The 11,723-nt window shown below is 36.9% G+C and overlaps 1 protein-coding gene across 12 annotated transcripts in view; it reads left to right on the forward strand.

The window, feature by feature from the left end:
* Positions 1-11,723, forward strand: part of LOC140676016 (uncharacterized) — a 227,913-nt gene that overhangs the window by 140,286 nt on the left and 75,904 nt on the right. The gene's annotated exons all lie outside the window — the stretch shown is intronic.

An 11,723-nucleotide genomic window follows, 5' to 3' on the forward strand; every position in this document is an offset into this window, starting at 1 on the left:
AAGAGAGAAGCAAACAGAAATATCAAGAGAAGTGGGAAAGGGGCAACTGTATGAAAAGAGGGAAAAAGGATACGAGGCACTTAAGACTCGTTACGTCTTGAAGACATCGCGGAGGAATCGTATCGGTGCCCCTGTACGATCTTCCAATGAGAAACCGGAAAATGGTAGAAAAAGCCTGCGCTCTCTCGTCGGCGCCACCTTACGCTCGCCTGCTTCTTAATTTAGAGATGCCGCTCCGTGAAAATATTCTATCCCACACCCCGTGGTACACTCCCCACTTCCCTTTTGCCACTCTGTTCTCCTGATGCCCCCTCTCTCGTTATTGCGCCGTCGACTATAGAAACGCCGTAAACACGTCGCGGCCGCCGGAGACGGGATAAAACGTCGGTTTTATGCGAAGGCGTTACCGGACGAGGTAGATTCTCCTCCGTGATAGAGACATGTTTTCAGGTATTACCCGGTCGTGGACAGGTACGGGCTCTTAGAGCGGCGTTACGAGCACCTTGGAACGCAAGCTCGCTCTTAATCGGGAGACATCGGGCCCTCCGAGCTGCCCGAAGCTTCTTTCCGGAGGACTGTGTCCTCACTTCGACGAATTATTTTCGTACCCGCATGATAAAAGTTGTCCGCGCGCGCTAATATAATGAAAATGAAGTCGTCGATTTTAATGTCGACAATACTGATGGAGAATATGTAGTTGCACATACCTAGCGTATAATTATGTAGAAAAAAAATTAAAATTGGTAGGAAAAATGTTAAAAAGATGTAACTTGCCGCATATATTTATGTATGTGTATATAACATTTTTGAGAAGTAGACTGACAGAAACAAAGAGAAGAAAATACAGTCGGACCTCTTATCCTACGACCCTCTTATGCTACGAAACCTCTTATTCTACGACAAAAAATCCTCTCATGCTACGACCGCGAAAGGGAAATTATACCCCCACTCTCAAATTTTTGTCGTAGGATCAGAGGTTTAAGAGAAAGATTCCGGACCGAAAATGTCGTAGGATAAGAGGTCCGACTGTATTGTTTAAAATTAAAAAAAATTTTTTAATTTTTATCCGTGTTTTTAAACAATGAAAAAACAAATTAAAATCGTTCAGATATTTCTCTTACATCTTTTATAACATCTGTTATATATCAATATAAATGGTAAGTTAAAAAAAAAATAAGTGACATAATTTATTAGTAAAATATCAATTTAATATACTGAAATCAAATTCAATTAAATACGTCATACTACATTATAATCAAATAATGTGACAAACTTAGATAACGGATTTAGCTCGGGTCCAATCATGTAACTCATGGCAATATGAAAAAATAAAAGAATGATATAAATATATAGATCGTTTTTTTATATTTTTATCTACGTATCTATACCATTTTCTTATTATCTTATCTTATTTTATCCTTTCATCGCGTATATAATGTTGTCACACAAATTTCCGCGTTCACTTTCGGTAAATAAAATCAATTTAAGAATAATTTCGACGAAAGTTGTTTTGAAATGGATCTTGGATCAATTTTCTATCTCTTCACAGTTAAAGGATTTAATAGATTCTTTTTACGCAACATAATTGTTTTGAGGAACAAACACGCACCGCCTTTTTTACAATACCTGCACCGAAATAATAACTTTTATTTCTAAAGCATTAAAGAGTCGTTTTCCCAATTCAAGGCTTCGAAAGTCGACAAAGTCACGTTAATCATTAATAAAAAAATGCATATATATCACAGTTTTTGATTAATAAAATACATGGACATGTTTATGGCAAAGGACATTATCGTAAAAGCATATGCCGATTCAAGATTTTAATATTTTTATCTTTTATAGTAGAATTCGATGGGCATTAATGTAACGGTTTCCAATTTCTCGCGTTTGTCGCGTCTTCTTTCTTTTTCCTTTTATGGCATCTATTTAAGATTACGGATGATAATACTTTCGCGCAATAAATATTTGGAATTTAGAAATTATCGTAATGAGATACAAAATTATTTTTTGGGATTTTATTTTTGTTAATAATATTGCGAATATAATTTTTTGAATTATCGATTTTGCTTCATTATTGAATATCATAAAGTTTTATAATTATTTCACGCAAAATAATAAAAATTATGGAATTTATAAATTTTCAGACATAAGTATATTTTAACTTTTATTCTAACAGACTTATTTTTTCATCAGAGATGAAATGACTTTATAAATTTTACGTTATTTTCGAGTGCAAACAATTTCGAACTACAGTATGGCAATAATATGTGATTGAGTTCAGTATCAACTTCCTAATTTTTGTTTCTTTCGTATTACTACGTCATATCTTACTTAGGTATATGTATACGCGCATGACCAAGTGTAGCGAAGAATTTTATCGTTTCATTGTGATCGGTAAATAATTCATCTGATTTTTAATGGTGTGAAATATTTTATATCATTTATATTTAAATATTGCAAATAAATATTAATAATTTTGATATTTGTACGATATTTATACATTTTGTCTTTTTGCGAGCAGAGTTTGGCTAATTTTATTTCAAGTAATAAGATAAAATAATAAGGAAAAGAAATTAGCTTATACGTAAACAACACAACAAAACTTTTATTTGGAATTAAATTTACCTCTTACAATTAGTAAATAATACATTTTTTATTCACATATTAGAATTTATTTGACTAAATTAATTTCAATTTTTTATTTGATTAAAATTTATTCAGCTTGTGCATTGCGTGCGCTCATCTATGTTATAACGATAACTTTATTTATCATTCCTATATTGTCTTAATAAATTGTAGGTTATAAAATTTTTAGTACATATCATTGTGCGTAAACAGTAAATATCAAAAATGTGAAAACATCTCTATTAGTCAGTCGGCAGATGACTTTCAAACAATATTTTTATTCACGATTTTCATTGTTATATGAAATTTAGATTCTCATATTTATCAGATTGAATTAATCTATTTTAAAAACTCTCAGAATACAAATTACATTCTTATATTGTTATATTTATACATTTTTAATTTTTTTTAACCTTTTAATAGCATTAGCAAAAAATAAAGACATTAAATTAAAAAATTTTAATCAAATTATTATGAATATAATGCAGTTTATATAAAATTGTTTCTCGATTTTATTTTTACAGTTCAAGATTAGGTCAAAGTTCCAAAGAAATTTTAGTTGTTTTAGTCTATAGCATGTTCCATGTATCTCAGGCCTCATGATGCCTTTTAGCGTTTATTTTTTTTTTTTTTCGATTCGAATGGACCACGGGCAAGAGGTTAGTCGTTTATAAAGTCGATGCGTAACCCGACCTGACTACAGGCACGTCCCGCAGGTCGTAGCTTGCTGTTTTTATCTGGCCATATTTTAGAATGATTCCACGCTTAATGTTCCCGCATCAACTCGCCTCGCATCTACGAGGCGATACCGCGGCCACGGTGACAACTTAACCCGGAGGTTGTTCACGTATGGTGCTGTGGTTGTAGTTTTACGACCGTGTCGAACCGTCAACTTTGCGGGGATATCTCTTCGTGTCACGTGCGTGTAACTCTAGAAAATCGTTTCAATATGAACTTTCGCCATCATAGTAAAATAATTGATATAAAAACTAATTATTTCAAAAATGAGAAATTGGGAGATGTATTATCATGACGCAAACATCGAAAAGAATTATAATAAATTTGATAATAATACGTGTATTAAATATAACGTGTGCTTAATATATCAACGCTAATATATCAATGTTAATATATCAATCGCTACATATAATTTTATTTAAATCTATTAAAACATAAACTGAAGCTCAAACATTTTATAGACACAAATAACAATTTTTTTGTTGTATTTAGTCTGTACAATTACTCTGTAGAAAATCCCGCTTCTCTCAAATAATTTAGCGTGAAATAAAAGTAATAACTTTACGCAACATACATGAACCGTGAAGGACAGATTCTTTGGACATACACGAGATTCTAAACGCATAATCGTGTATATCGTTCGCATTTATGATTCTGAAATATCGTTAAGTATCACGATTATTCGTACTGGTTAATTTGCAGGAACTAGCAGACCATATCTGTACACGAGGCCAGAATATTTCTTTACAAAGAATTAGCTATGTATTATAGTAGCTGAATGTGCACTAAACGAATGTTTTTTGACAGTTTAAGAGAACACGGATATTCAATCATTTTATTAGCAACGTTATAAAATGCAAATTTTTCTAGATAACACATTAAAAAATACATACACATATTAAAAAACACACACACGTACATACATGTGTATGTATGTATTTATTTACTTATTTCAATCATAAGGGATGGTTATAAAATAATATTTATCGTTATCGAAATTGATTACACAAAGTTAAATTGTTTTTGATATATATACACAATGTATTTGAATAATTTAACTTTGTATAATCAATTTCAACGATAAATATTTTATGAATCTCTCGCCTCTGTTTTTGTGATATCAATCTATTTGCAGAAAAACGATCCGTGAGAAATAATTTACTTTATAATCTCTGAATTTATACTATGGAATAAATATGCCTATGGAATCTCTCATTGTCAGTCAAACTGCAAAATTTTATTCGAGACAAATCGTGATGCAACGACCAGGTTTAGTAATGATCCGTAATGTAATACCGGCTTTTGTAATGATCCGAACTAAATCATTGGTAGGGTGGTAATGGATTTCCAAGGAAGTGGCAGCCGATTATTACCGATTAGATTGATGTGCTACGGGTGTATCACGTCATTATCTAAATTATATTACATCGAGCCGGTTGATATTTCATTGGTCTGGCCGTGAGTTATGACGAATCGAATTGATCTCGCATAACATATCGTTTTTTTGCTGTTTGTCGCGAATATCGTCGGGATTACATATCACGTAAATCTGTTGCCCTTTTCCGCGGCGAGTCATACAATCGGCCGAGAATGAAACTTTATTACGGACATATTGAGAATAATTTTCTTCCAGAACATGGTGTTGCGCGAGTACATATCAATGCATTTTCCGACGATAAGTGGATTCCTCGATCTGTCCACCGACCTTTGATCTCATGCTCGGCGATGCGTGAATGAAAAAAGGTCGTACACGGTGTTACTTTAGCGAGCAACCTCTGGCACTTTTATCATCTCGAGGAAGAGGGGAATACCGATCTCACGATCAAAACACTTTACTATATCGGCGAGCAGATAAATATGAGCCGTCAACATCAACGAGCCGGTATCTTAAGAGAGCGTCAAAAGAACAACAATCGAATTAATTAATTAAATGGAATCGCAAGAAAAAATCTCTATCGCATATAGTGTACATTATCGATCGATTTAGTGTTGTGATATCTCGCAGTTAAGATCTAGCACGCGGGAAAGATAGATTGATTGCCATCATAGCGCGGAGTTAATATCGACGTAGTAATATGCTAATAGGTCACGGTATCACGACATTTTATTGTTAACGTTTAATGAGATCACTGATATAGATGATAAAGGTTACCGCGGCAGATAGCGAAGGCTAAAATAACGCGGTGACCTTTACGATCGCATATCGACATAATGTCCAGTATAATATCCCACTACTGATTACGTTACTTTTTTTCTACGATCTAAACCCGTTCCGTGTAAACTAAAATATCTATGCACCGCGATCGGCATGCTCATCTTACGCAATACCGTTCCACCACGTGGCTTTCATTGTTTCCTGAGTTTCCGAGCAAAAATAACCTCCATTACCTTCGATGATTTTTTTCACAATCGTCACATTACCGCGCATAAACAGACTCGTGTTTTTTTTTCTTTAAATTAGCATTGTAAAAGATGCTTTAGAAAAAATACTAAAATTTTTTTTTCGTTTGTATTTATTTTTAAAAAACGTATTTAAATCTTTTATACTTTTTTTTTTGAGAATTATTGGCAGCTCGGCAATGTCGATTAAACTTTTTACGAGGTTGAGTTGTGCAATTCAGATGACTGTATCGCTAGCTTAAATCATACACTGGCATACGCAAATACACGACACGTTCGCCGCATTCCGCAGCGGGAAACATCGTCATCATAATGCTGCGGAACGTATACTTCCATAACAGTCTACGCAAATGGATCTAGTCTGAATTGCGCTTTAACGCGTTCGCGCGCACACGTGTTTGCGAGATCGCATACACGCACGGTTGTTAGATACGCAGGGCGTAGGTAGATTTACTCTCTCTGCTTACGGTGACTGCCCGTCGAGCCCCGCTGAACCCATGTGAGGCTCCGAACGAAGCCCCGGAGGTTGTGGCAAGGTGGCGGCCCCGGGGCGTCGGGTCACCCAGATTTCAATCTAGATACAGCATTCCACGGTTAATTAGTACTGGCTGACTGGCCATGAGCTCCGTCATTGGGACGAACTCCTGCTACGCGCGTAGACTATCCGCAGCGCCCATCGTGAATCACACGTGAGCGTATACGTGTATGTACACGTGACGGGTAACGGCGAGACGCTTATGTATATGTTATATGTCTGCTTGTTACAACATGATGCTTCTCGTATCTGTATTTGCACGGGCCGGTAGCCGAGCACTGCTCGACTCGTTGTCGAGCATGCGAAACGGTCGATATAAATCTGGCCGACTGGCACGTTCACATCTTCGTCGATAATTCGACGGTAAATATAAGTCGTCTTTATTTTGGCCGATTTTTAGACGATTAGACGCGAGTCGTAAACATATTCGAATTTCGGGTATTTATCACGGACCCTGCGTAGCCTGGGGTCTCGAATTTCATTTTAAACGTCGAGAATTTTATAGCATTATTGTATTAAAATAATTGATTGCAAAAACGAAATATATATATGTGTCAATTTATATCAGATTTAGAAAGGAAAGAGATTTGAGTAGAAGTATGCTTAGTCATCAAGATTTCAGTTTGTATTTTTGTTCCTTTTAGAGTTTATGATACATTATCACGTATACACGTGTCTAAAATAATCATTCATCATTAGATTTTTATCTCTGCATTCTTATACTTTTACTCATTGGCGCGGTACTTGCATAATACTTGCAAAATGGAGAAAATATTCAGATAATTTTTCAGCGTGATTCGCCACGATGATAAAGATAGTAAATCGCAATAAATCGTAAACGAAAAACTGGTGTAGATCAACTTACATTCTCGTATTGTCATTGTCACGTTTCTCACCTGTAAGTAAAGTACCCAGATAACACAAGCTATTCGAAAAGAATTCATTTTTATGTCACCAATTTTGAGTCCCTTTTGAAATACATATAGAATACATTTTATAAAATAAAGGGACTCAAAATTGGTGACATAAAAATGAATTCTTTTTGAATAGCTTGTGTTATCTGGGTAGCGACGATTTATACACGATTTTAAGAGACATATTGATCTGATTGCGAAAGAAAGTTAAGGTCGAAAAAAAAGCATTGTCGCACGCCAGAAAATTGTCGTTTTCGAAAAGAGAGCGAGATCGAGAGACGTCGATTGTACGACGACGTTCCGCTGAGAATACAGAGAAATTTCTCACCGTCGTGTTTCTCCTTGTTTCGCCCATCGACATGAAGGAGAGCAAGCGTGAATAAACGAAGATATACGAGCGACACGCGAACACTCTCGCTCTTACCCGGAAATAGAAAGCCACGCGATTACAAGAATTGCGATTTAATCTTTCCTACAATTCTGCAATGAGAAATTTTTTTCACTTACATCATGCGCTCGATAAAACTTTCCAGTTTTAATTGATTCTTAAAGCTAAAACTTTTATCTCAATTAATTATAAATTTATTATGCAAGTATATTCAGTTATATACAGGAAAAGAGATCACATCTCGTCTTCTATTTGCTTCTTTTGTAGTCACGCGTGACCTTTCGCCTGACTAAAATCTCGAATCCGGACGGGAGTTAATTACGCTTCCACCGTCATCAATTACAATTACATACAGGTCAAAAATGGCCGACGTAAATCCATCCCTGCAAAACAATAATCCTATCCACGGTGCGGCGTAGCCGGAGACTCGGTCGATCTTGAGCGGGATCAAGATCTTAAAGACGCCCAGAGGTTGCCTTAAGGTCGAGGAAACAACGTGCAGGACAGACGGCAGCAACAGCAGCGCACAGCAGGCTGCAGGAGCAATCTCCCGGACAATTAGCCCGCAGTTCGTGACGGGTACCTCCTCCTGGGTCCTCTCCCGATATGCCTTTCTGCTTCTTCTTCTTCTTCTTCTTCGGCTCCCCCCCTGCCCCTTCATCCTTCTCCACAACTGACCAGGATTCCTCCTCTTTCCCGCTCGATTCACCCCCTCTTCGTCGCAGCCTTTCCTTCTCTTCTCGCGGCCTCGCCCTACCACTTTTTCTCTCATCCGAAGAGATGAAGATAGACGCAGGAGAGATAGATAGATAGAAAGAGAGAGAGAACGCGAAAATAGAAATGAAAGAGAGAGACAAAGATCTCATGTCTCTTTTTCCCAGAGAGCCTCGGAGATACCTACACTCTATCTACCGTTTATACCCTAATGACCTGGCAGGTGCGGCGCCGGCGTGCCCTCTTCGTACGGGGCCACCCGGTACGTGATGCCTCCGAAAGGCTCTGTGAGATCAACGCGCGTCTCGCATTAACGCATTATTTTTAGAAAAGTTGATTTTAAGCGTCTGATAAGCGAAAATATCTTCCATGAATAAAATTTGAAACTCTTTTAAATGATTAAAAAATTCAAAGTTGTGTTGAATATATATATATATATATATATATATATATATATTATAATCTACCATGATTTGCATTTATAGAATTCATATCGCTCGTTGCCCGTAAGAGGATTTCAGAGAAATTAAATAGGGATGTGACGAATGAGCGGCGAGGAGTGAATAGCAAATCTGATTAAAGTGAAAAACTCGAATTTCAAAGAGCGTGAAATTACCCTCGTCACTGTATGTAGTACTGTGTCGTGGACACCTCTCAATCCGCCAGAATCCTTCCTGCGGGAAAATAATAAAAAAAAAGGATAGCCCTTTCACTCGTCGGTAGAGAGTGGCGCGGTGGCTTCGGAGAAAAGCGTGTGACTACTCTGACAAATTAGTACGGTACTTCCAACGGAGACGCTTGGTAGGATCGACGGCCCTCGATCACTCAAGAGTAATTAATTATCGGCCAGCCACACTACCACCTAGGAGATCGTGTGTCGATCGTGGCGCGCTTGGCAAACGGCTGAAAGAGAGACGTGTGGCGTGGGCGAGGTGCGAACGATCCATTCATTATACGCCATCGGCGGTCTCTTGTCCACCTTGTCTCCCGCCTGTCGTTGTGTGTCTGCGCCACTCTTTCGTTATTGTCACACGCGTGAATATGGGACACGGTCTTTTATTATCCCACTCGTAACAAATCGTTTCTTCCTTGCGACTCGCGACCGACATTGGCGAGATCTCGAAATTGCTCCATTTGTATCGAAGGCGCGTGTCCCTCGTTACGTTTCTGTATGAAACCACAAGTTGTCTGGTTGGACATTTATGAACACTTCTATAGAAACAAGTACCAAATTAAAAGAGTGTATGAGATTCAAACGAGTTAGAAATAGAAGACAAATTGTGCTTTATTTTCGAGTAATTGGAACTGTAAATCGAGCTGAGGTGTGCTAGTAGACATGTAGAAGAAATCCGGAGACGATTGCTTCGTTAATATGGTCGGACAGTTAGTGATCGCCAGAGGTGATTAATTGCGAAAGGCTCGCGACGTTAGAGCGTCGGGTTATGCGCCAAGATGGAAGAACCTAAGCGAGAGAAAAAGAGGGAGTCAGATAGAGAAAGAGAAAGAAGGAGAGACAGATTAAGAAAACGTAGGAGGTGTGAACAATCCATTAATTATAATGTATAAGCTCGGTTATGTTCTATCGTTGTGCAATCTGAATGGTATAATTACTTATTACTTTTTAATATCTTTAAATTTTATCATAATATTTTGAATAGTACAATATTTATTTCAAATTTTTTTTTTAAATTATTTCTATGTAACGTTTTTTGAAATAGAATAATATATATTGAATATAAAATGATTTTGATATTTATAGGATATTTATATATAACAACTTATATAACTCATTGATATCAGCTATAACAAACTTGTAGATTTAGAAAAAACGTAGTTCCATCAATATAAATTCGAATATTTGAAATTCACCTTATGAATGTATTTAAAGATGACCATCTATCATTAAGACACAGCACGTCAAGTGCCAGTCGCTATTCATTTTTCACAGTGATTAAATCGATACTCTTAATTGATTTTATGATTTAACTTCCATTGGTTACCTCATCAAGTCGATGATGCAGGAGGATGTGACGCGAACAAAGCGGGAACGACTTGGTCGTTTTACGTGATATTTCATGGTCATTTGAGAACAGTTTATCGGTTTTGCGAATAGGACTACGTGCTTTAGTGCTTTACGAAAGATATTCTGCCGCTTATTTATGTTGATAGCGATAGACAATGTGATAAAGAGGTATTCATACCCGATAGCTCTGCATTTCTATTGTTCCGCTGAATTTTGTTTTTTCGTCAGTCAGTAAATTTTTTTAAAGTCTTTGCATAACAAGCTTATATGCTTAAAGTTATTGTAATTAACGTTATTGTAATTAACGATTAGTAAGAAGAATATTTTATCATTTTGATCATAAGATTTAAAATGTATTTTTATTACAATTTAAAAAAAAATTATATTAATTACAAATTAATTCAAAATTTTAATAACCAAAAAATATAAAGTAAATTTAATTAATTATACTTTTTAATTATAGTATCTTTCAATTGTGTAATTATCTTTTTTCAAAGCAGCGTTAATCGCAGACGACACTCGTAATTCTTTTTTTTTTTAATTTCGGTTCCCGAACAGTCACGACCGAAAGAATGCGATTAGGGCAGATTAGTCCGGATCGTCGTCCTGACGTCTCAGGATACAGGACCGATACTGCACCAGCGTGACCGTACGGCTTTCGAAACGAGACGTCAGATCGCGAAGACAAAGCCATCCGTCTGAGTGGTCGAGTGGACGGGCGCATTCCATCGCCTTACGAGGCGTCACACACACACACACCAACGTCAAGGCCCTACACACATATAAAATCTATACATCGGTCGGATTTGAACCTGGAAGTCTGTGGTTGCGCTGTACAGTGGGGTCATATGACCTCTCTCTCTCTCTCTCTCTCTCTCTCTCTTCTACTCTCAGAGAAAGAGAAACGGACGGAGTCGAGATGCTCGGGGTCATAGCTCGAACCTGCCCACCGGGCCCGGACGATCGTAGGCTTAAAAATGGTTCTAACGATCGTCTCAAAGTGTCGGTAATGCTCTTCGAGATTCATCGATCACTCGCGTACATGCGTGCGTGCGTGCGTGTTTCGGTTGGTCGAATTTCGGGCATCGAAACGCCCGGCTATAATTGGGCTGAGAAGAAGCAACTAATCGTAGAGCTCGCAGTATGTAATTCGTACGTTGTCGAATATTTCGACGGTGTCTTGGAGCGATTCAATTATCTCTCGGAACATTTTGACCGTTCCGTCAACGTGGTTGAACCTTATCGTTCTTGACCCGATTATCTCAGATTCTGAATTTCGACAGATCAATAGATATGCCCAATACATTATAGAAAAATATGAAAGATAGCCAAGTAAAAAAAAGACAAAAATATCTTTTATTTTATATTTTTAATTAAAATAAAATT

This window comes from Anoplolepis gracilipes, chromosome 2 (assembly GCF_047496725.1).
Source record: "Anoplolepis gracilipes chromosome 2, ASM4749672v1, whole genome shotgun sequence".
In the NCBI taxonomy this organism is placed as follows: Eukaryota; Metazoa; Arthropoda; class Insecta; order Hymenoptera; family Formicidae; genus Anoplolepis; species Anoplolepis gracilipes.